General features: G+C 38.5%; 1 protein-coding gene and 1 pseudogene across 1 annotated transcript in view; one reads left to right on the top strand and one right to left on the bottom strand.

Moving 5' to 3' along the window:
• Positions 1-831: 831 nt before the first annotated feature.
• LOC102132604 (cofilin-1 pseudogene) lies at positions 832-27048 on the bottom strand (annotated as a pseudogene).
• The window catches only part of ATAD1 (ATPase family AAA domain containing 1), a 65416-nt gene continuing 64925 nt past the window's right edge, over positions 26836-27326 (top strand). The window contains exon 1 of the mRNA XM_045361172.2: positions 26836-26924. The gene's annotated coding sequence lies outside the window, so the exon portion shown is untranslated. The remainder of the gene's footprint in view (positions 26925-27326) is intronic.

Below are 27326 nucleotides of genomic sequence, written 5' to 3'. Positions count from 1 at the left end.
TGTAGCCTAGAAGCAACAGACTGTACCACATAGCTTAGGTGTGTAGTGGGCTACACCATCTAGGTTTGTGCAAGTACACTTTATCATGTTTGCACAAAGACAAAATTGTCTATGGATTCATGTCAGAACAAATCCCTGTTATGTGACACATGGCTATATTTGGAACCACTGCTTGCCTGGAAAGAGGAAGTAAGGTACTTGTTTACTTACATATGAATGATGGATAAAAGAAATATTAGTGATTTCACAAATATCCAATGGCGAGATAAGTGAAAATGACTCTTAGCAAGAAATTAATGATATACTAATAAAATCAGTTGTGGAGTTATTTTCTGTAGGAAAGCAAAATCCATACCATAATGCCCAGTAGTAACAATTAAATTGTTTGCTTATTCATATGAATTCTATTCTACTCTTTCTGTTTAGGGAAATCTGCTTAAACATTTGAGTATTATTTTATTGTCTTTTCTTTTTTTTTTTAAATTAAAGGTCGCTTACTAGTCTGGTTTCCATTAGTGGCCATAACCAAGGGAGAGGAACCAGCTGGCGTGGGAAGGGGTCATCTCCACAACATTCCATTTATACACAGAACTAAACAGACAAGCACAGAGTCACTGTTGTGGTTAGAAGTTGTAGCATGGGAAGGGGGAGGAACAGGTGGAAAGCGGGGTTGTTTTTAAAATATATATATAGGCCTTCCCCAACTGGGGTTCCTGGGGGAAGTTGGTCTGCTTCAACCCAAGAGGAAGCAGAATATCCAAGCAGTTTGGGAAGGCCAGAACTGTCAGGGATGGAGAGAGGAGGAAAATCCAGGGAGTTGGGGGTCTGTTTGGCAATGGGGGTAAAGGGAGTGCCTTCCCTCTGCTGGGATTCCCCCAGCCCCTCCAGTCTGGCAGGAAGGGGCCAGCCTGCAATCCCTGAGGGCAGGTCTGGGACTACTAGATTCTCCAGGAAAGGGGCTGGAGGGGATCACAAAGGTTTGTCCTCCAGGAAGATGACGGTGCTGACCCCTAGCTTCTTCTTGATGGTGTCCTTGGAGCTGGCATAGATCATTTTGCTCTTAAAGGATGCAGACTCAGAGGCCCAGAAGACAAACACCAGGTCCTTCTTCTTGCTGTCCTTGGTGGCATCATAGGGGGCGTAGGGCAGTCCTTACCTGTCAGCATCTTGACAAAGGTGGTATAGGGATCGTCAATGGTTTGGTCCACATTAATTACCAGGATCTTGTTGGCCTCTGCGAGAATGATGTTCTTCTTGTACTCACTCAGGCAGAAGGGCAGCAACTTCTTGCGCTTCTTCGCCTTTTCTAGTGTTGAAGACTTGCACACTTTCATGTCACTGAACAACTGGATGACATCATCAAAGACAGCCACATGGAAGCCCATGTTTCCAAAAGTGAAAAGGAAATGGCAAGGAGAGCCGCTGCAGCTGCTGCCAGGATCTGACTGGACATTTAAATATTTTGAAAATGAAGTCTTATTTTCTCAATGACCCTGTTAAAAAATCAGTAATAACATAAAATGGGGCTGTAATAAGAACAATAATGATAATAACTGTATTTATTATTACTAACATTTGTTGATAACACTTAATGGAGTCATTTAAGGGTATGTATGGTCTTATGAAGCCCTCTGGCATGTTTGCATTTTCTCCCCAGGTCTCTGCAAATATGTTTCTATAAGGATAGTGTGGGGTAAGCACTGTCACACAAGTAATAATGAATATTTATTAATTGTATACTACTACTAAATGACCTACCGGCATGATCTACTTAAATACCTCTTATGTATCTCTTAAAATTTGCTGCTACACTGCTTCTCTACCAAAAGTACTAAAGCCATCCTTCTCTGATAGCAGCTGAGGCTATATTATAATTTCTGCAATTTTCTACCTTCAGGAGTTTTCTCCCTAAGGTTTCCAGTATTCTGAACATACTCTCCTGGCAAACTCCTCCCATCAGCTCACCAGACATGCCTAGACAAGTTCTAACCTCAACTGTGAATGCAGCCTTTATGTGAGTACTCTACCAGAGGAGGGAGAAAGGGAGAAAAGAAATGTTATCAGAATTATTGTATTCATTAACCTTCATAATATATATGTGAAAGGAGGATACAGTGGAATAAGGATTGTGGCCATGCACATAACATTAAACTAGATTGCTATCCGTTGATAAAGATTTCCAATTTCTTGCTACATTTATTTTTATTTACTTTTTATTATTTTTTTAAGAGACAGGGTCTCACTATGTTGCCCAGGCTGGTCTCGAACTCCTGGGCTCAAGTGATCCTCCCGTCTCAGCCTCCCAAAGTGCTGGGATTACAGGTGTGAGCTACTGCAGTGGCCTCTTGCTACATTTAATACTTCACATTACTCCATTCTTTTCTTTGGAGCAGACTGAAGCATTCCTTTTTTCCTCTTTTTCTTTTTTTGAGACAGAGTCCCACTCTATTGCCTAGGATGGAGTGCGGTGGCACGATCACAGCTCACTGCAGCCTCAACCTCCCAGGTCCAAGTGATTCTCCTACCTCTCAGCCTCGAGCAGCTGGAACTACAGGCATGTGCCACAACACCCAGCTAATTTTGGTATTTTTTGTAGAGAGGGTTTCGTCATGTTGTCCAGGCTGGTCTTGAACTTGGGCTCCAGTGATCCTCCTGCCTCAGCCTCCCAAAGTGCTGGGATTACAGGTGTGCACTCCCGGCCTCTGAAGCATTCCTTGAGTCAGATATGCCTGGTGTTGTTTTACTCAACCTGAGTCACCTTTTGGTTCCCTATTCACCACTACCTACTGCCTTACCCTTAAAGGGGAGGTACTTACTATGTATACTCAGATCATAAATTCCTCAGGAAGCTATTTATCATGAAGTTAAAAGTACAGTTTCTGGAACAAGATGGTTTGTTTTCAAATTTTGCTCTGCCACTTACCAGTTGTGAGATCTTTGGCAAGTTACTTAATCTCTATGTACCCAGGTCCTCATCTGTAAAATGGAGATGATAATAGTAGCCATCTCTTTGGGTTTTTAATTTTTTTTTTTTTTTTTTTTTTGAGATGGAGTCTCACTCTGTTTCTCAGGCTGGAGTGTAGTAGCACGATCTCAGCAAGCTGCAACATCCCCCTACCAGGTTCAAGCGATTTCCCTGTCTCAGCCTCTTGAGTAGCTAGGATTACAGGCACCTGCCACAATGCCCGGTTAATTTTTATATTTTTAGTAGAGATGGGGTTTCACCATGTTGGCCAGGGTGATCTCGAACTCCTGACTTCAAGTGATCTGCTCGCCTTACCCTCTCAAAGTTGCTGGGATTACAGGCATGAACCACCGCACCCGGCCTCTCATTGAGTTTTTATAAGGATTGAATGAGGGTGTATGCATGTAAAATCACTTAGGACAAGCCTGGCACACAGAAAGCACTATGTAAGTGTTAGTTGTTATTATTATTGAGTGCAGGTACTCTAACTCAATTGTACTCTCTTTGCTGCCCTCTCTGACACGTGGCATATTGTTTGATACATGATAAGCTTTCAGTAAAGGCTGAATGAGCGATGAATAACTATCATCAAATAAAAGATAGGAGATAAGAAAATAAAGATTTTCTTAGCTTTGAGATATCCCAGTAAAACAGTACTTTTGAAATAATTGTATATCTTTTATTATAATTCTATGTCACACCAATGTTTCGGTTGAGAGTCTAAGAAGGCTGCATTTGCCTCTGAATCGATCTATGGTCAAGGCTTTGTATTGTGGGAACAGCTCAATCATATTGACCTGGCACATGCTTCTCTGAAGTCACATGTCCAGCATTATGACATGAGCAAGAATGCACGTAACCTCTTGATTCCACTCATTCGAAGTTCTCTGTGGGGACTAGGTTCAGAAGATGTCAGCTCCCCCGTAGACCAGCTTCCCAGAGAATGTCGCCTGCAAACTAGAATGATGCTAGTCCCAGCTTAACTGTGCAAAGAGAAAACCAGAACGGGCTCCCCAAGAACCAGGTTCATTCATTCACAGTTGTCAGAAGGTACAGTAACATTTAGAATCAAAACTTCATATAGGCTCTAGTGTAAAGCTTGACAACTCCTAACTACATCTTAGCTTTCACTTCAGTGGAAGCATCTCATAATGCTAGCAGTATTTTTAAGTATCAGAGAGATGCTCAGTTAAGTTTGATACACTCCATGACTAAAAGACTATATACTTTTTCAATTATAAACAAACATACAAATAAAACTTATCAGCTGGATATAATATAGCCCTGAGATAAAAATATCATCATATATTACTTTACATTATGATGTCATGTTATGTTCTTTCTACGCTTTCGTGTGGGACATTATGTATGTTCTTTCTACACTTTGGTACAGGACATTATCTGGAAAGACCTTAATCACTATTTATATTTTATGTTTTCCAGAGGGAACATCAAGAGAGGAAATGTCAAACTTAAGAAATATTCTGTTCCCTGAAGCGGGGGAAAAAAGGGATATGAGGCCTTGTTAATTACAAATCAAACATAGTAACATACCTGTTTCCTCAGTTGCAGTAGAAATAACCAAAATTCCCTCAAATGTGCACTCCTAATTTTGTTCAAGAAACTAATGTTTCTCTTTCAAACAAGTTCTGATGAAATTATCATTTTCTTTTTCAGAGACAGGGTCTCACTCTGTCACCTAGGCTGGAGTGTAATGGCACAATCATGGTTCACTGCAGCCTCAACCTCCTGGGCTCAAGTGATCCTCCCACCTCAGCCTTCAAGTAGCTAGGACTACAGGGGCACACCACAACACCCGGCTAATTTTTTTACTTTTATTTTTAGAGACAGGGTCTCAGTATGTTGCCCAGGCTGGCCTCAAACCTTTGGCTTCAAGCAATCTTCCCACCTTGTCATCCCAAAGTGTTGGGATTATAGGCATAAGCCACTGCATCCAGCCTGAAATTATCATTTTCTAATATTTCTCTTTTAATTTTCCCTAAGAAGGAAGTAGCCAAATCACAATTAAGGTTTAATTTCACAGAGTATCCTGATTAACTCTGGAACTATGTAATGTTTTAGTAAAATTATAGTGTGGGAGAGAAAAACCACAGTATTTTTATTCTAGAATTGAGGTCAGTAATAATCTTTTTATTCCTAAGTGACTCAAACAGAGTTAATTCATGTCTCTGGCCACTACTGGCAGGGCTAAAGCCTGGCCATGAAGTGAAGGACAACATGGAAAGGTGGAACAGGAACAGGAAGGCAGCATACAAGGAAAAGATGGGAGGTGTTGACAGATTTTTAAAAAGGATCAAGGATGAGCAGTTTCTTTAAATCCCACTACTTCTTTAAATCTACTGATTAATCTAGGTTCACAGATATAAAAACTGTGAGGAAGAGAAAAAGAAAAGGGAATAGATGAGATGGAAAAGATTACTGGGGTGTGGGGGAAGAAAGAAAGAAATCCATCTGGTGGAGAGCAATAGAGCATAACATGAAATTGCCTTAGGTACAAAGCTCACTGATCTATTCTAGAGTCTTCGTCCCACTTGAGACAATAGCCTAGTTCTAGTCCAGTTCCACTCCAATTATAAGGACTTGTCCTTCTCTTCTGATGGTCAAGAATTACTCATGTTCGGTTTATTATTAGGTAAAAATTTATTTAAAACTACTATCTGCAGCAGACAAGCAAATTGCTTTATCTTCCTTCTACTCATTTATATTTATTCAATACGATCCTCATTTCTTAGAGTTTAACAGGATGTATGTGAAAGAAATGGATTGTTGGCTCCTAACCAAAAGTTCTCTTTGAGGCAAGCTTCTCAGAGATAAAAATAAAAATAATTGGCCCAAACAGGACCTAGGTCACCTAGCCTTGAGATTATTTACAGAGAAACATCAGGCAAATTTAGTCAAGGTGACTGAAGACCAAACAATTAAGCAATAAGTTAATTCAAAAAAGACATATCAAAATATATATATTTGAAGTGTTACAACTATATGACACAGAATTATTGGATCTCTAAAGCTACCCATCTAGTTTTGGGGGATTTGTTTCTATTTCTGTCTAGAAATTCAGCTAAGTATAATTTGTTATAAATCTTGAAGAAAACATGTACAGGTAGAATTATGAGGAAAAGTAGTGATTGATTTGGGAAGAATGACACAATATGTAGTACCAAGAATTTTTTCATAAATATGTTGGCAATTGTCTTCGTCTGCTCAAGGTGCCAAAACAAAATACCATAGACTGGATGGCAAAAACAGCAGAAATCTACTTTCTCACAGTTTGAGAGGCTGGGAAGTCCCAAATCAAGGTGCCAGCTGATTTAATTCCTGGTGAAGCCTCTCTTTCTGGCTTGCAGACAGCTGCCTTCTTTCTATGTCTTCACAAAAAGGAGGGGCAGGGGAGAGAGGGGGGGGAGAGAGAGAGAGAGAGAGAGAGAGAGAGAGAGAGAATATGAATGAGCTCTCTGATGTCTCCTCTTATAAGGGCACTAATCCCATCATGATGCCCCACTCTCATGACCTCATCTAATCCTAATTACCTCCCAAAGGCCCCATTGCTAAATACCACTACATTCAGGGTTAGGGCTTCAACTTGTGCATTTTAAGGAGACAAAAACATTCAATCCATAACAGCCATTTAAAAACAATGTTCCATTACAGCTCTAGGCAAGATGGAGTAAGCACACTCCATCCTGTCTTTTTTTTTTGAGACAGAGTCTCACTCTGTCACCCAGGTTGGACTGCAGTGCCACAATCTGAGGCTACAGGTGTGCACCATCGCGCCCAGTTAATTGTTGTATTTTTAGTAGAGACTGGGTTTCACCATGTTGACCAGGCTAGTCTTGAAGTTCTGACCTCAGGTGATCCAACCACCTCGGCCTTCTAAACTGTTGGGATTACAGGCGTGAGCCACTGCGCCCAGCCCACCCTGTCTTTATCATTAAATATAGTTATAAAACCTAGATAGAATGCATGAAGCAGCTACTTGAGGACACTGGAAGATAAAAAGTAGCAAGTGAATTGGGGAAAAAGACTAGAATTTAAAGTACTACTGAACAAGCAGTGAGTTTTCTATTTTTGTTTTTTCCCTATCAGAACCTCAGTCTAGAAATAAGGCAGTGTGAAACTCAGAATAGGCACAGACAGACAGAGCCCCAGGAGAAGCCCTCTAGTTCTGGCTCAAGGAGCAGGAAAAGCATCTCCTAATACTCAGAGAGTGTGGGAGAAATCTGCTAATTTCTTTTCCTTTGTTCTCCATTCTCTAGTGCCTCAAGCCCCTAGAAATCCTGCTAACCAAGCAGTGGTAATGACTGCAATGTCAGCAGGTGGCCACAGGCTCCAATATCTCTGAGGGAAGATAACCTTCTTCTGTGGAGAAGTTGGGGCCTCAGGAGGGTGGGATAAACACCAGTTGATTTTTTCTTCTCTGTCCTTCCACTGCTGAGCCCTGGACATAGTGTAGTACCAGAAAGTACATACCACACAGTAGGGTAACTAAAGCACTAGATTTCTGGCTGTGGGACTGAAAGAGGAAGTCCTAGGAATAAGAAAGTACTAGAGACCATGAAGAGGGAGGAACTCAGGGAAGTAGCATTTAAGTTGATTATAACCTCCTAGACTCACCTTCAAGTTGCACAAGGATGGATCTGATCGCAAACAGCATAGGTACCAAAAAGACTTTGAGACTGAACTAAAGGACACACAATTCCATCACCCTACCACTACTGACTGGTAGTACACATAGAGGATAGATCTAAATAGCATGGAAAGCAAAATATTCTTTTTGAAAATGGAATTGATATTGAAACTACAACTGACAGAAGGTTGGTTGGAACTTTTGGCTTGAACCAAAACAGATCTATTACCTGCTAAAACAAAAATATCAGTATTCTCCATATGATTTAAACAAAACCCAGAGTCTTTTTTTTTTTTTTTTTTTTTTTGAGAAGGAGTCTCACTTTGTCTCCCAGGCTGGAGTGCGGTGGCGCGATCTCGGCTCACTGCAAGCTCCGCCTCCCGGGTTCACACCATTCTCCTGCCTCAGCCTCCCGGTAGCTGGGACTACAGGCGCCCGCCACCACGCCCGGCTAATTTTTTGTATTTTTAGTAGAGATGGGGTTTCACCGTGTTAGCCAGGATGGTCTCGATCTCCTGACCTCGTGATCCGCCCGCCTTGGCCTCCCAAAGTGCTGGGATTACAGGCGTGAGCCACCGCGCCCGGCCCAGAGTCTTATAATATATTAAATGTCTGGGATACAATTCAAAACTATTCAGTGTAAGAGAACCAGGAAAATCTCAACTCACATAAGAAAAGACAATAGAGACAATGCCAGGATGCTACAGATGCTGGAATTAGCTGACTATAGCTTTAAAACAGTTATTAGAAAAGTGTACCAGATCGTAAGATAAAAAAGTTCCTGAAAGAAATGCAAAAAATAATTTTAAAAAACTATGAAATTGAAATTCAGAACTAAAAAATATAATAACAAATAAAGAACTAATTGTATGGGCTCAATTACAGAATGGAGATGAGAGAGGAAATAGTCGGTGAATTTGAAGATGAGGCAACAGAAATTATCCAATGTGAACAATGGAGAGAAAAAATATTGAGGAAAAAAAGCTGTGCCTGAGGGACTGGTGGGACAATACCAAAAGATCTAACATTTACGATATTGGAGATCCAGAAGAAGAGAGGAAAGAATACAATGTAGTAACAAATATTTGAAAGAATAAAAATTTCTTAAATTTGGTGAAAAACATAACTTACAGATTCAAGAAACTCAGAGAACACCAAACAGGGTATAACCAAAGAAATTCATGCCCAAACACATCATAATCAAGCTGCTAAAAACTGAAACAAGAAAAATTATTGAAAGCCGGTAGAAAAAAATGATACATTATTTACAGGGGAAAAGCAACGTGAATGTCTGTAGATTTCTCATCAGAAACCATGGAGGATGGAATGAAGTAGAACAACTTAAAGGGCTAAAAATAAAAACCTGTCAACCTAGAATTCTATATTTAGCACAAATATCCTTCATGATTAAATTTGAAATAAACACATTTTTGGGGGAGGAAAACAAAGATAATTTGTTGTCAGCATACCTGCTCTAAAGAATTACGAATGGAACTTCTTCAGACAGACAGAAATGACATCATAAGGTAACCTGAAACATCAAGAATAAAGGAGGAGCCAGACATGGTGGTAGTCTTAGCAACTTGGAAGCTGAGGTAGGAGGATCACTTCTAGTCCAGGAATTTGAGGTTACAGTGGGCTATGATTGTGCCAATGCTCTCCAGCCTTGGTGACAGAGCAAGACCCTGACTCTAAACAAAACAAAACAAAAGCAAGGAATAAAGAAGGAAAAACAGAAATGGTAAATAAAATAAACAATTCACCTCTTAAGTTCCTTAAAATTTGTTTCATGTTTGAAAGCAGAACTGATAACATTAATGGGGTTTTCAGTGTATGTAAATGCAATACATAAGACAACTACAACATAAAGAGGGAAAGGTAATGGGAGCTAAATGATTATAACATTTCTATATCCCCCTTGAAGTGTTAAAATATTGATTCTAAGTAGGTTGTGTAAAATTAAATATTCATATTTTGATCTCAATCATTAAAAACTTTTTTAAAAAGAACATATAGTCAAAAACTAACAAAAATATGGAATTTTAAAACATATACAAACGCCCCAAAAGAAGGTAGGAAAGAGAAAACAGATACATGAAAGAAAATAAAAGGAAACAAATAGAAAACAAATAAATAAAATGGCAGGCCTAAATCTGAATATATCAATTATTACATTACGTGAGAAAAAACCTAAATATACCCACTAAAACAGACTGGTAAAATGTATGCAAAAACATGACTGAGCTATGTATGTGTTGTAAAAAAGAACTCAATTCAAAATACATTTATATAGGTATGTTAAAAATAGAAAAATATATGCCATGCGAACACTAACCAAAAGGAAGCGAGAATAGTTATATTAATATCAGACAAAGTAGACTTCAGAGCAAAGAAAATTACTGGAGATAAAGAAGGGCATTATAAGATGTGTGAATTATAACCTGATAGAACTGAAAAGAGAAACAGACAAATCCACAATTATATTTGGAAACACCAATACTCCTTTCTCAGGGATGGATGGAAGTAGTAAACAGAAAATCTGCAAAAACATAGAAAAATTGAACCATACCATCAACCCAACTGTACCTAATAGATATTTATAAAATACTCCATTCAACAATAGCAGAATACATACTCTTTTAAATGTACATGGCACATTCATCAAAACATAATCCAGCCTAAAAAAGAATTGAAATCATATAAAATATGCTCTCCAGTCATAATACAATAAACTTAGAAGTAAAAGTAAAATCTCCAAACATTTATAAACATTATACTTCTAAGTAATCCATGGGTCAAAGAGGAAGCCAAAAGGAAAAAATATTTTGAACTGAATGAAAATGAAAACACAACATATGAAAATTTGTGGAATGGGATTCAGCTAAAGCAATGCTTAGAGGGAAATTTATATTTATAACATGAAATATTGACATTAAAAAAGAAGAAAGATCTCATGTCACTGATCTTTAAGAAGCTAAAAAGTTAATAATAATAAAATAAACCCAAATCAAGCAGAAGGAAGAAAATTTTTAAAAGCTAGGAGCAGAAATGAATGGAATTGAAAACAGAAAATCGATAGAGAAAAATTAATGAAACAAAAAACTGGTTCTTTAAGACCAGTGAAATTCACAAATCTCTTGCAAGATTACAAAGAAAAGACACAACTTACCATATCAGGAATGAAAGAGAAGATATCACTACAAATGCAATGGTATTCTAAAAATAAGGAAATACTATGAACAACTCAACACACATAAATATGACAACCTATGTGAAAGACTAATTCCTCAAAATCAAACCACCAAAGCTCACATAAGCAAATTTAAATAACCTGATGAATCCTATACCTGTAAAGAAATTGAATTTAGTTTAAAACCTCTCAAAAAATTTTTCCAAGCCCAGATGGTTACACTGTCAAATTCTATCAATCATTTAAAGGTGAATTAATACCAATTCTACACAAATTCTTTCCAGAAAATAGAAGAGGAGGGAACATTTACCAATTTATTTTTATAAAACCAGCATTATTCTGATACCAAAGCCAGACAAAGACAGAACAAGAAAAAACTATACACCAATATCTGCCTTGGATTTTGACACAAAAATCTTCAACAAAATATTAACAAATTGAATCCAGCAGTATATAAAAATATTATATACCATGCCAAAATGAGGTTTATCTTGAAAATGCAAAGCTGGATCAATATTCTAAAGATCAATCAATGTAATCCACCGTATTACTAAAGAGGAAAAGCTACATGATCATGTCATTTGATACATAAAAAGCATTTAACAGGTCACTCTTGGTGGCTCATGCCTGTAATCCCAGCACTTTGGGAGGCTAAGGTGGGCAGATCACCTGAGGTCACGAGTTCGAGACCAGTCTGGCCAACATGGTGAAACCCTATCTCTACAAAAAATACAAAAATTAGCCAGGTGTGGTGGCGCATGCCTGTAGTCCCAGCTACTCAGAAGGTTGAAGCAGAATTGCTTGAATCTCGGAGGTGGAGGGTGCAGTGAGCCAAGATTGTGCCACTGCACTCCAGCCTGGGCGACAGAGTGAGACTCCATCAAAAAAAAAAAAAAGAAAAAAGAAAGAAAGAAGGAAGAAAGGAAGGAAGGAGAGAGAAAGGAAAGAAAGGAAAGGAAAGGAAGAAAATTTGACAGATTTCAACATCCATTCAGATTAAAAAAAAAAAAAAATTCTCAGCAGACGAGGGTAGAAGGGGATTTCCACAACCTCATAAAGGTTATGTACAAAAAGCCAACATCTAATATCGTATTACATGTGGTGAAAGACTGAATTCTACCCCTTAAGGTCAGGAACAAGGTAAGAATGTCTTCACTCACCATTGCTATGTGACATTATATTGGAATTTTATTCAGTGTAATAAGGCAAGAAGATAAAAGACATACTGATAGGGAAGGAAGAAATAAAAATGTCTATTTGCAGATGACATGATTGTTTACATAGAAAACCAAATAAGAGATTTTAAAAAAACTCCTAGAACTGACTTTAGTAAAGTCATAGGACAAAAGGTAAACACACACACAACATTTTACATCCATATACCAGCAATGAACAACTAGAAACTAGTATTTTTTAAACAATACCATTTACAATAGCTCCAAAAATATTGAAATACTAAGGTACAAATTTAACAAAACATTAATAGAATATGTATGCTGAAAACTACAAAACATTAATGAAAGCAATCAAAGAAGATCTAACTATAAATAAATGGAGAGATATACTATGTTCAGAACTGGAAAAATACCAGGTACTCAGGAGTCTGAGGAAGGAGAAGTGCTTGAGCCCAGGAGCTCTGGGCTGTAGTTCGCTATGCTGCTTGGATGTTGGCACTAAGTTTGCCATCAATATGGCGACCTCCTGAGGGGGGTACTCCAGGTTGCCTAAGGAGGGGTGGACCAGCCCAGGTAAAAAAGGGAGCAGGTCACAATTCCCATGCTGATCAGTAGCAGGATCATGCCTGTGAATAGCCACTGCACTGCAGCCTGGGTAACATAGCAAGACTCCAATCTCTGGAAGGAAAGAAAACTGAAAGACTCAACCCATCAAACTAATCTATGGTTTAATTCAATTCCACTAAATATCTCAACAGAATTCACAAAACAAAATTTTAAAATATAGCAAGCTGATTCTAAAATTAATAAAATTTTAAATTGTATTTTAAAAATTTATACAAATTATAATTTTAAAATTTAAAATACAGCAAGCTTATTCTAAAATTAATATAGCAATCTAAAATAATTAGAAAAATCAAAATGTTTGAAAAAGAAAAATAAGGTTGAAGAATGAAACTACCTGATTTTAAGTTGTACTATAAAGCTAGATTAATCAACATAATCTAGTATTGGTAGACACTTGAGATGATTGGAACAGAATCAACAGCCTAGAAACAGACCCACACAAACACGGCCCACTGCAGCCATGTTTTTTTGTTTTTGTTTTTTTCTGAGATAGGATCTCACTCTGTTGCCCAGGCTGGAGTGCAATGATACAGTTATGGCCCGCTGCAGCCTCAAACTCCTGGGTTCAAGCGATCATCCCACCTCAGCTTTCCAAGTAGCTGGGACTACATGCATGGGTCACCATACCCTGACAATTCTTTTTTAATTTTTTTGTAGAGATGGGGGTCTTGTTATGTTGCCTGGTGTGGGGGTGCTGAAGCAGGAGGATCGCTTGAGCCTGGGAGGTGGAGGTTGCAGTGGTCACTGTCACTGTACTCCAGCCTAGGTGAGAGAGCGAGACCCTGTCTAAAAAAAAAAAAAAAAAAGCCACAACAATCTATGTAACAGAAAATTTTGGGAACAGGGCATAATGAGTATGAATACAGGTTCTAAAATTAGATAGCCTTGGTCTAATCCTGGCTTTAGTACTTACTATTTGACCTTGAAAGAGTTACTTAACTTCCCCGTGCCTCAATTTCCTTACCTGAGGATAATTATAGTACTTACTACACAGGTTTGTTATGAGAATTATATGAGTTGATATATGTAAAGCACCTAGAACAGTAGCTGGCATATATTAAATACTATATAAAGTGTTAAATAAAATGCACCAGGTTCTTAACCACCTGTTAGTCACATTAACTTATGGGTATGCCCTATGACATTATAACTGATTAAAGAGCCAAATTACATTTGTTGTATCATAAGGAATTTAACATTTATTGATAAATATGACACAAATTAAATTGTAAGGCTCTGCACTTGAGTCTCTCCCTCAAAATTGTGACTGGTACAGCATGCAGGACCCAAATTCTAGTGAAGAATAGGCTTTATGAACAACAAATTCAATAGGTATCAAAAGGGTGGTTACTAGCAAAAGGAAGATAGTTCGATCCTAAATTGTGATGATAAATATATAGTATCTACACTGGTCATACCACTCTTGACGCATATGTTCCATTCTAGTTTCACACTTAATTTAGTCACATAGACTTAATCTGTGTAGCCTCACTGGCAAGAATGAGAATAATGGATAAAAGTTCTAGGGGAAAATATTTAGGCTCAGTAAAGGGAAGATGTAACACTGAAGGGTTCTCTGAACATGAGATGGCAACTGGAGCAGTTCGTGAATCCTATGTCACCAGAATGTTTAAGTTAGTTCAGTGTCCACTTGGTGAGATAATTATGATGACAACAAACACAATCATTTCTAAAATGTTTATGGTGTCCGTCCTAGTTCCTTTATGTAGCGTATCTCCAATCTTCTCACCAACTCTATAACGTAGACACTATCCCTATTTTATAGATGAGAAAACCAAGGCTCAGAGAGGTTAAATAAGTCACCCAAAATGTGCAGTCATTAAGTGGTAAAGCTGTGATTTGATCCAGGACCTCTAATTCCACAGCAAACATTCTTTCTAATCCAAACTGCCTTTGGTTGAAGACTCAATAACATTCAGTATTCCTTTTAATCCTGAGAGTCTGTGATTTGTTGAAATTATATCTTTCTAGACATAGATATAGATTTTCCCTAGCCATTTCCATCCACTGGAACAGGTGTCTTTCTCAAGAAAAAAAGAGGCATGTACCTTATTCTTTTTTTTTTTTTTTTTTCGAGACGGAGTCTCGCTCTGTCGCCCAGGCTGGAGTGCAGTGGCGCGATCTCGGCTCACTGCAAGCTCCGCCTCCCGGGTTCACGCCATTCTCCTGCCTCAGCCTCCCGAGTAGCTGGGACTACAGGCGCCCACAACTGCGCCCGGCTAATTTTTGTATTTTTAGTAGAGACGGGGTTTCACCGTGGTCTCGATCTCCTGACCTTGTGATCCGCCCGCCTCGGCCTCCCAAAGTGCTGGGATTACAGGCGTGAGCCACCGCGCCCGGCTCTTTTTTTTTTTTTTTTTTGAGATGGAATCTCGCTCTGTCACCCAGGCTGGAGTGCAGTGGTGTGATCTTGGCTCACTGCAAGTTCCGCCTCCCGGGTTCACGCTATTCTCCTGCCTCAGCCTCCTGAGCAGCTGGGACCACAGGCACCCGCCACCAAGTAGCTGGGACCACAGACACCCGCCACCATGCCTGGCTAGTTTTTTTGTATTTTTAGTAGAGACAGGGTTTCACCATGTTAGCCAGGATGGTCTCAATCTTCTGACTTGGTGATCCACCCACCTCGGCCTCCCAAAGTGCTGGGATTACAGGCGTGAGCCACTGTGCCCAGCCTTGCCTTATTATTCTTAAGTTTGAGGTTGGTTTGTTACTTCTATGAGAGAAGTGTTACAAGCCAACACACTATTTACTATGTTAATAGACAATGGAATTAACAATAAATTGGATTATGCTGAATAGGTAAGGAGTTTATTATTCCTGAATTTACTTTCCAGAGAGTGGTATTTAAAAACCAACAAAAAAGAGGTAAAATGCTATTATTCTTGATAAAAGTAGTAAATGAAAATATAAATAGAGATAAATCTATGTCCTTACTGCTCTACTCTTCCCCTTAGCTAATTCTCAATTAAACATGATTCATTCAGCACCATAAGACAGGGGGAAAAAAACATAACATGATTCATAAGAATCTATGTAAGTGTTTCAGAATTTGTTACAGTAATTTCTCACCAATTGAGAGTGGGGATGATTACATTCCTAAAAGGTGCCATGTTAGGTAAAACCTCCATTGGCAAAATTCAAGAAAATGCGGAATTTGTAAGAGAATAAAGCAAGAAAGTTGGTAATAAAGCAGAAAAGAATCTTCTTCAGTTGTTCATGAGCTCATATTCTGAAAAATCATGATTGGTGTGAAAGATAGGATGTATTTATATTAACCATACTTCCTTTTTCAGCTTTTGATCTGGCCCTTACTTTACTGCTATTTCATGCTGCTTGCATTTGCTTTCTGACATTTGCAAGCCTTGGCAACATTCTTAATAGTCAGCCGATCCTTCCACAAATGAAGGGCATTATTTTTCTTTAGGCCCAGTGTCCTACTGTTATTCCCCACTCATCATATGTGGAGGGTTGGGGGTAGAGGCAACATTTGATCCTTCCTTTCAGAAAATATTTCTCTGCAGTATGTGATGCTGTTTGATAGCATTCACCCACAGTAGAATTCTTTCAAGATTGCAGTAAATTTTCTCAACACTGCCACTACTTTATCAACTAAGTTGATATAATATTCTAAATCCCTTGTTATTTCAACAATGTTCACATTATCTTCACCAGGTGTAGATTCCATCTCAAGGAACCACTTTCTTTGCTCATTCATAAGAAGTAGCTCATCTGTTCAAGTTTTATCAGGGGATGGCAGCAATTCAGTCCCATCTTCAGACTCCACTTCTAATTTTAGTTCTCTTGCTATTTATACCACATCTGCAGTGACTTCTTCACTAAAGTCTTGAACTCCTAGAAATCATGTAGGAGGGTTGGACCAACTTCTTCCAAACACTTGTTAATGTTAATATTTTGACCTCCCATGAATTATGAATGTTCTCAATGGCATTTAGAATGATGAATCCTGGCCAGGAGAGGTGGCTCACGCCTATAATCCCAGCACTTTGGGAAGCTGAGGCCAGTGGATCACGAGGTCAGGAGATCGAGACCATCTTGCCCAACACGGTGAAACCCCATCTCTACTAAAATACAAAAATTAGCTGGGCATGGTGGCAGATGCCTGTAGTCCCAGCTACTCGGGAGGCTGAGGCAGGAGACTTGCTTGAATCCGGGATGCAGAGGTTATAATGAGCCGAGATCACGCCACTACACTTCAGCCTGGGTGACAGAGTAAGACTCCGTCTCAAATAAATAAATAAATAAATAAATAATAAATAAATAAAATAATGAATCCCTTCCAGAAGGTTCTCAATTTACTTTCCCCAGATTCCCCATCAGCAGAATCACTATCTATGGTAGCTATAGCCTTATAAAATGTATTTCTTAAATAGTAAGACTTGAAAATTGAAATTACTCTTTGATCCATGGACTGCAGAACGGATGGTGTGTTAGGCATGTAAACAACATTCTGTTATACATCTCCATCAGAGCTCTTGAGTGACTAAGTGCATTGTCAATGAGCAGTTAACATTTTGAAATGAATCATTTATTTCTGAACAGTAGTTCTCAATAGTGAACTTAAAATATTCAGAAAACCATGCTGTAAAAAGATGTGCTGTCATCCCAGTTTTGTTGTTCCATTTATAAAGCACAGGCAGAGTAGATACAGAGTAACTCTTAGGGCCCTAGGATTTTCAGAATGACCAATGAGCATTGGTTTCAACTTAAAGTCATCAGTTGTATTAGCTCCTAACAAGAGAGTCAGCCTGTTTTTGAAGCTTTAAAGCCAGGCATCAACTTTTCTTTGCTAGCTATAAAAGTTCCAGATGGCATTTTCTTCCAATAAGGCTGTTCTGTCTACACTGAAAGTCTGTGTTTAGTGTAGCCACCTTCATCAATCATCTTAGCTAGATCTTCTGAGTAAATTACTGCAGCTTCTCCATTAGCACTTGCTGCTTCACCTTGTACTTACATGTTATGAAGATAGCTTCCTTCCTCAAACCTCATGAACTAACTTCTGCTGGCTTCAAATTCTTCTTCTGCAGCTTCCTTGCCTCTCTTAACCTTCACAGAACTGAAGAGAGGGACTTGCTCTGAATTAAATTGTAGGAATGTGGTTGGTTAGATCTTCTACCCAGACCATTCAAAACTTTCTCCATGTCAGCCATTAGGCTGTTTTTGCTTTCTTATCATGCATCTATTCACTGGAGCAGCACTTTGAATTTCCTTTAAGAACTTTTCTAGGTCAGGAACAGTTGCTGATGCCTGTAATTCCAACATTTTGGGAGGCCAATATGGGAGGATGCTTGAGACCAGGAGTTTGAAACCAGCCTGGGCAATAAAATGAGATCCCATCTCTGCAAAAAACAAAAAAAAATTAGCCAGGCTCAGTGGTGTGAACCTGTAGTCCCAGCTACTTTGGAGGCTGAGGTGGGAGGATTGCTTGAGCCTGGGAGTTTGAGGCTGCAGTGAGCTATGATCATGCCACTGCCCTCAAGCCTGGGCAACAGAGTAAGACCCAGTCTCTTAAAACCAATAAACAAACAAACAAACAAACAAAAAACCACTTTTCCTTTACATTCATCACTTGGTTAATTGTCTGACTCAAGAGACCTAGCTTTTGGTGTATTTCAGCTTTCAACAAACCTTTTTTCACTAAGCTTAATCATTTCTAGCTTTTGATTTAAAGTGAGAGATGTGTGACTCTTCCTTTTACTTAAACATTTAAAGGCCACTGTAGGGTTATTAACTGGTCTAATTTCAATATTGTTGTGTCTCAGGGAAAAGCAAGCCCTGAGGAGAGGGATAGGGATAGGAGACTGACTGGTTGGTAGAGCAGTCAGAACACAACATTTATTAATTTCACTGCCTTACATGGCTGTGGTCTGTGGTGCCCAGATGTTACAATAGTAACATCAAAGATCCACTAATCACAGATCACCATAACAGATGTAATAATTTAAATGTTTGAAATATTGCAAGAATTACCAAAATGAGACACAGAGACACGAAGTGAGTACATGCTGTTGGAAAAATGGCACTGACACACTGGCTAGATGCAGGGTTGCCACACACCTGCCATTTGCAAAAATCATAATATCTGCAAAGCACAATAAAGGGAAGCATAATAAAATGAGGTATGCCTGTATTTTCATTTCATAGGAGGAAACCCAGAAAGGCTACCTGACATGTGACAGGCCAAAGAGCTGGCACCTCTCATTGAGTACTGTCATAATTTAGAATTTCTCAAATACTGCATAAATACTGAAACAGAATTTTATTAAATTATTAAATATTTAGCATTATGACATTATATAAACAGTATCATATTTAGTAACAGTAAATAATAGTATATTAAATACTGAATAAAACAGCCATAATCTGCATCCTGCATGCTTCAAACTACTTTGGTAGAGACTATATTTGTTCTTCACCTCCCTGGCACTCTATGCTTGATAAATTTCCTGTGTTGGGTTCAGAAACAGATTTTGAGAATGATCTTTAAAATGAAGTGTCATGGACCCCATCTTCCTGTAGAATGAGGAGGAAATGGGTACCACTAGAAAGACTTTTAGTTGTCTTCTCTTTTTGGCCTATGAGTGTGCGTTCAGGTGCTGCAAATCCTTACGATTGATTAAACTGAAGAAATATGATTAGTTATCAAAAACAAGACAAAATACAATCACTGTATTTCATGGCTTCAGACATCATTCATTTAAACTCCTTCACCTGTTTATTTCCAAGGGTCCCAAGGAAGGGGTGAGAGAAGGACAGAAGAGGTTTCTTAAACACTAGCCTGTGAGGACACTGTATATGGAAAGCTAGTTTATATAACATAAGTAGGATTAAGTGATGGAGGGACTGTAATGTGGAAGGTGGCACACGGTCCAGCCAGAGGTTCAACAATATCTGGACAGAATTCTAAAGCTGCTTTTAGCCAGCTAAGAATTATTAGCATTTCTTCAGCTTTTTACAAAACACTATAGAAGAAGAAAACATGACTAGGGAGTCAGCCTGTTTGTCTACTCTCCTTTACTCTCCCCTTTTCTGATCTCTCATTAACTTGAAAACTCAGAAGGCATAAAGAAATGGGTGGGGGCATGCCTCTAGCACTAGGCCTTACTTGGGCATTCAAAGGTTTCAGAATTGCTGGTATTTCAACTGAATAAGCAGCAGGCTAGAAAGTAGAAAGGTTTGTGAAAATCTATCAGGTATACTATTTTGAAGTTGAATGAGACTTTCATCCCTGCCAATTTAGTATACTTAGTTTCCTGTACTTCTGTAAAACAAGTTATTTGATTTTTTCCCCCTTTGTTGTTGTTGTTGCTGCTGCTGTTTTCTGGTTCCAGAAACAATGACAATAAAAGAGGAAGAAGGGAGATTTTTAACATCAGATTGCCAGTGAACTGCTGCTGGGCCCCTCTAGGTGAAAGAAGACCTAGTAGATATTTCAACCTAAAACACTTAAAATCAGCCAGCTTTGCCCTGGCCTTTGGAAAAAATACATTCAGTGTCTGAACAGGATATATCATTTCTTTTGCTCAGTAAAGCTCCTTCAACTTTGGGAATGTTTCTATGAATTACCCATAGTAAATTAAAAAAAAAAAAAAGTGTTGGTATTTGGCCGGGCATGATGGCTCCTGCCTGTAATCCCAATGCTTTGGGAGGCCAAGTTGGGAGGATTGCTTAATAAGCCCAGGAGTTTGAGGCTGCAGTGAGCTATGATCCAGTCACTGCACTCCAACCTGGGCAACAGAGCAAGACCCCATCTCTAAAAGTTAAAAAAAAAAAGTGTTGTGCACAAATAAATTAAATTTTATATGTAGAATAATAGCTCTGATGCTGTGGTTGTCCCTGAGGTTAATAGGAAGGTTGTGATTTGCAGAGAAAAGATAAGACATGCAAAGTATTGACTTCTCAAATCTCAAGGCTTGTTCAGCATCTCACTTTCATCTACTAAATTAACTTCTTTTTCTTGTGCAAAATCCACTCAGCAATCTAAGTAAGGAAAAGCAAGCAACAAATGAAGGAATGAAATATAGGGCAAACCTCTAACTTAAAATCAACAGCTATATGAGGACTTGCATTTTTATAAGATGTTTCAATCTTTAGAAATTCATAAAAGCAAAGAATGTACACTCAATAAATGGTTGTTACTTGACAGATGGGAATAACAGCTAATATTAATGATGGTCTTCAGTGAACTGAGAAATATCCATACAGTTATTTTCATGGATCGATAAATATGTTAAACTTAATTATATTTGGGTCATAAGGATGAAATCTTAACAGGTTTTATATAACTATCATAAATGTTTTATAGACTACTGATCAGTAAGACTCAGTCAGAGGGGTGTATTAAGAATAGGAACGTGAGAACCAAGAGGTCAGCGGGACAGAGAGGCACAGCCTCTTCACAAGTCAGAGAAGATAAACATTTCAGACAAGATGCCATGGTTGAAAACTGGAGAGGTAAGGTCCTCATGCAAACACAGGGGAGATATGAAAAGATCATTGTCCTTACAGAATCTAGGAATGAGAGAATATCACCTCGTCGTATAATGAAAATATCATCTGGGGTATTACACCAGCATGTTTACTGAGTACTTGCTAAGTGCCAGGCATTGAGCGCAGTACTTTGCACGTATTGTCTCATTTGTTTCTTAGTGCAAATCCATGGCATGTGTACTGTTACTGTTCCCACATTAAATATAAGGAAACTGAGGCTTGAGAGCATAAGTAATTTGTCCAAAGTAACAGAGTCGGTAAACAGCAGATCTTAAATTCAAACCCAGGTCTGTAAAAGTCCACATTTTTATACCCTATAGATACGAAGACTCCCCCGATTGGACAGTTTCTGATGGACACATCAGGATAGGGCAATCATAAAATTATCGTCAGTAAAATGGTTTGAATCGTATGTCATACCTTTGGACCACTTGTCTTTCCTCCCCCTTCCCTTTTTTTTTTTTCTCTTTAGTAAGGTTAAATCTATACCTCTCCTATGTCCTAGGCATCCTCTTTTCTCTCTGGTCAGGTTAAATCTTGTTAAGCCTCTCCTATGTCCTAGGCATCCTCTTTTTTCAAGATGATAATATCTTATAGGAGAATAAAGACTTCAGCTATAATTCTGTGAGCTGAGTACTATGCCAGTGCTAAGCAAAGTGAATTACAGGAACTAAAAGAATGGACACAGAATTCAGTGTACTTGTGCTTAGAAGATAAAAGATCTCAAATTATTTTGTTCATTTTAGTTTCACATATTCTTCAAGGTTATCAGTTATTCTGGCTATTAGAGAAACGGGTGGGAGAAGGAAGGTTTTATGCAATCTTAATTTTTAAAACATTAAGTACTGGTACCTATTATTTTCTAAATACTTTCAAGGGCCTTTTCCTAGAATCAGGTAAATGAGAGCAGGCAAGTGACCTACTTACAGCAAAAATTGCTCTGGGTTATAAAGGATGGGAAGCCAAGTGCATCCTGAAAACCACAGCATCTGGTCTTGTTTTATGCATCATCTATCAATCTGTTGTTACAGGAATTGAGAATTAACATTTCAACTATTGTTTCTTCTATTTTAACTAATGCATTTATATCTTTGTTATTCTTACCCAATCCTTCCCACCTCCTCCCCATTTAAGAAACCATAGGCAGGGGCATTATGAAGGTGCCAGTTGAATCCTAGGGAGATCACTCTTTCATCTATGCCTTAAAACTTCTGCTAATGAGGCTATATAGTAGGGTTAGATATCTGAAGCAATTCTGGTTTTGCTCAATCCCGATTTTTCACAGATAGTATCATTTGAACAGTACTGTATTGAAGTTAAATAAAATATTGTGGATTGTAAATTTCCAAGTTCTAGAAAACATTTTGTGGTAGAAGTTTTTAAAAAGTACACTTGGCAATGCTGTTTAAGAAAAAGGTTATGTAGAAATGCAGATTGTGGATTAGTACTACCCTGATAGCACAAGAAAATTATATATAACTTCTTTTTATAGATACTCATTTAAAATTATGTGTAAAGTTTAAAAACATAAAAGTATGGAAGGTAGATTTATAGCAATATGTTCTTTGAACTTTGCTGTTGTCTTTTTTTTTTCTAGTTCTCTCCTTTTTACAGAATGGAGTTATCAATTCATCTTTCTACTACTTCCAATCTTTTGAAATTTTAAATTTCCATTATTTTTTCCTTGATTCTATCTTATTTCTTATTATTATTTTTTAGTTTAGCTTTTTTTAATTTTTAAAACAAGTTTATGGGTACACAGTAGGTGTGTGTATCTATGGGGTACATGATATATGTTGATACAGGCATACAATGCGTTGTAATCACATCAGAGTAAATGAGGTATCCATTACCTTAAACATTTATCATTTCTTTGTTACAAACATTCCAATTATACCCTTTTAGTTATTTAAAAATGCACACTAAATTATTGTTGACTATAGTCATCCTGCTGTCATCAAATACTAGATCTTATTTGTTCCATCTAACTATATTTTTGTACCCATTACCATTCTCACTTCCCTCCTACCCCCACCACTATTCTTCCCAGCCCCCGATAACCATCATTCTACCCTCTATCTCCATGATTTCAACTTTTTTAATTTTTAGCTCCCACAAATGAGTGAGAACATGCAAAGTTTGTCTTTCTGTGCCTGGCTTATTTCACTTAATATAATCTCCTACAGTTCTGTCCATGTTGTTGCAAATGACAGGATCTCATTTTTTTAAATGGCTGAATAGTTACTCCATTGTGTTCTATATTATTCTGTCTATTGTAGCTTCAAGTACAGCTTCAGGTATAGCTTCATATTCTTGCTTTACTTTTCTTTCTCCACCCATTCTACTTCATTTACCTTATCAAAATAATGGTTCATATGATTCAGAAGACATGATTTAAAAACTTAAAAAATAACAATTGAAATTATCCTTTTATGATATTTTTAAAAGAACCAAGGTAACCAAGTGACTTATACTGGCATAATTACTGCTACAAAATTTTATGTATTTGTTGAAGTTCTATCCTTTTTAAATCACTGTCAAGTGAATTACTTCTAATGAGCAATGAATAGAGTCAGGTTTACTGTGTTTACTTATTCAAATATTTCAGATTTGTTTTTCCTTCCAAAGGGGTTCTATCCTGAATCTCGTCATGAGGCTTCCTTGCCTTGATTTCTTGATGTATTCCAGTTGGGTTAAAGGTTCAGATGACCAGATAGGCCTTTTAGGTTGAGGTGATGGAGATTTTTGCAAAAATACATCTACAGTCTTCATTCACTAGGGCAGAGTTTCTCAAAATATGTTCTAAAACTACCTATATCCCAATCAGCTCAGATGTTTGTTTACTGATTTACTGATAGTCTTAAACAATAGAAATGTATTTCTCCCAGTTCTGGAGGCTGGGATATCCAATATACTGGCATAAGCTGTGTCTGGTGAGGGTACCCTTCCTGGCTTGCAGACAGACACCTTCTTGCATCCTCACATGGCATAGAGCCCAGATGCTTATATTAAAATGCAGATTTCTAGGTCAAAACCTAGAGCAGTTGAATGGGAGTCTCTGAAGACTGGGAGCCAGAAATCTGCATTTTGTCAAGTTGTACAAATTAATCCATATACAATGAAATTTGAGAACACCTAATTTTATTTTATTTATTTTTATTTATTTATTTACTTTTTGAGATGGAATCTCACTCTGTTGCCCAGGCTGGAGTGCAGTGGCATGATCTCAGCTCACTGCAACCTCTGCCTCCCAGGTTCAAGAGATTCTCCTGCCTCAGCCTCCCAAGTAATTGGAATTACAGGCACCTGCCAACACACCCAGCTAATTTTTGTATTTTTTTTTCAGTAGAAACAAGGTTTCATCATGTTGGCCAGGCTGGTCTTGAACTCCTGACCTCAGGTGATTCACCCACCTCGGCCTCCCAAAGTGCTGGGATTACAGGTGTGAGCCATTGAGCCCAGCCGAGAATACCTAATCTAAGGAATTATTTCTTCCCACCAAGTATCTGGTGCATTAACTTTGGTTGCAGAGCAAACTGGCTACACTCCATTTAATAACAAAAATGGAAAATTAAGTACAATTTTATGGCAGGGAAGAACTGCCATAACTATTTTAAGAGGTATTGATAAAGAAAACACACACACACACAAAACCCAAAAACTTTCTACAATAAAGTAATAATTGTTTTTAATATCTTGATTCTAACAAAGAGCAAAGGCCTAGAAAGTCTACAATCTGCTCTAATTTCCTGATTAATATTATATATAATGAATTATTTATTGAGCCCCTACTGTGGGCCAAATATGGTATTTGTGTTGCCAGGGATTATATAAAGCTATCCCGGTATGAAAAGCATATGTTCACTCTGCTCTATTCTGGAAGAACCTCATTGATTTGATGATTGCTGAAAATGAATGTACTTCATGTCTTAGGCCCAGACATGGAAGCTTTCTTAAGGATTCGCTAAATGAAAATATTAGGTCCAAAACACACAGGTGTAGGCATTTGGTTTACAGCTGAACCACTGGAAAGGGAGTGAGTGAGGTGTAGCACTTTTCGAGCTTGTGGACTCTTTACTGTCAGCCTTGATGACTTTATTCAAGAGTTTCCTTTCCTGCACAATCATCCCTCAGATATTAGGCAGATGAATTGAAACTAAATGTAACCATATTGGGAACTCCATTTCATTGTAGAATTCATTTAGGATGTCTTTAGTAGAGTGACTCATGATTTGCCTGAGACTTTCTCAGCCAGTCTTATATCCCAGCAAACCTTTTAGTCTCATGCAAACTGAAACTGGGTAGGCTGGTCACCCTGGTCCTTAGAGGAGGGCGGGTGAGGCTCTTAGTTGAACCAATTTCACTCAGCAAATGAATGAAAATCCATTACCACCTTGAATTTCTCAGCTCATTTTCCTTACCAGTGGGTATAATTACCCTATTGGGGCACAAAACCTGTTTCTTTCCTTTAGTGGCCATTCCCTTTTAGTCCTGTCAAACCATGTGCCCATGAGCCTCCCAAGCAATGATTCAACTTGGGATCATCCAATGACCCAGTGGAGAGTCTCTTGAAAGTCTGCCGAGCACTGATAGCCTCTGTTTTTGTTTTTGTTTTTTTTTCATTGTTGTTGTTTGTTTTTAATGAACATTGTCCTGGTCTCATAATCTTCCTGTTATTCTCAAAGGTCTATCTCTCTAAATAATTAGTCTAGCAATCCCAAACCTAGCTTCACATCAATTTTTTTTAAAATTAGGAATGTAGGCATGCACATACATAAAAGCCTTAAATACTAAAAAGGCATGGGTATAAAACATGAACCATTTACAGTATTAAATTCCATTCTGATTCCTGTCCATGAACTTAATCACAGTTTTCAACATTCATGCATCCCTTTCATCCCTTCCTTTAAAGCCTTGTGATTTTGGCATTTCATGGTCTTACTTTCAACTAGATTTTAAAGTTTAGCTCGTATTAAATTACCATCTCAAAGAGAAAATGTAAAGTACAAGGTTTGAATTAGGCAGATCTGTGTCTCAATGAAATTGTTGCCTTTATTTCCTAAGTATATGAACTTAGAAAAGTTTCTCTAAGCTTTAAAATTTGCTCATTAGTAAAAACGGAGAAAATAATAGCTATTTTAGAGGATTTTGGGGTATTTAGGTTATGCATATAAAGCACATGGCAGCATATTGCCCCACCCCAGCAGACATTCACTAGGTATTATCTTCACCACATTATTACAAGTTTGTAACTAGTAACATTCGTTAACAATCAGGCTGCAAAACTGTTATTGAGACAGGGGCTTGCTCTGACCCCCAGGCTGGAGTGGAGTGGCTTGATCACTGCAGCCTTGATCTCCCGGGCTCAAGCGATTCTCCTACCTCAGCCTCCCAAATAGCTGGGACTACAGACATGCGCCACCAAATCCAGCTAATTTTTAGGTTTTTGTTTGTTTGTTTGTTTTTTGTAGTGACGAATTCTCATTATGTTGTCCAGGCTGGTCTCGAATTCCTGACCTCAAGTGATCCTCTCGCCTCGGCCTCCCAAAGTGTTGGGATTACAGGCGTGAGCCACTGCGCTGGCCAAGTTGCAGAATTGTTTAGCCATCAAAGATGATGCCTCAAGTAGAAAGGCACAAACTGCCTTCCTGAGGAACACAAGGAGAACTCTCATTACATCATAGTCTCACCGACTCTATCTGAAGGAAGTGATGCTTCTTATATCTTCGGAGTGTCTAACATCATCTGGCCCCCTGGCAGTCTGTGTATTCAGGAGGTTCTGGCTTTCAGGTTTGCTCCCTTGGGACCTCTTATGTCACGTCGCTCGTTCTGGAAAGGGAAACGGGTAAAAGAAAAAGGGAAATCACCAAAATGCAAAATCTGTTGCCAGTTGCCCTATTCCGTCCCAACTACTGGGCCTGCTGGCGTGGGCTGCTAAATCTTTTCGCGGAAAGATTTGTCAGGCGCCACCCTCAGGTGTTTGTCAGCACAGAGACGGGGGAGGAGGGCGAGCTCACCCTAGAATTGAAAGGCAGGTGGTGAGGGATGAGGGGTGAGGTGTGGGAGGTGGCCATGAGCTTCTGCGTTTTGGCTAAAGTACAGACATAAAGCCGCGGCGTGAGGGTTTGCAGAGTGGTGGGAAGGAGAGAATGTCTTTGCTGGGTACGCAGAGCATTTCTGCACTCTCAAGAA

This window comes from Macaca fascicularis, chromosome 9 (assembly GCF_037993035.2).
Source record: "Macaca fascicularis isolate 582-1 chromosome 9, T2T-MFA8v1.1".
NCBI classification, from domain to species: domain Eukaryota; kingdom Metazoa; phylum Chordata; class Mammalia; order Primates; family Cercopithecidae; genus Macaca; species Macaca fascicularis.
This window is presented reverse-complemented; position numbering and strand designations above follow the sequence as displayed.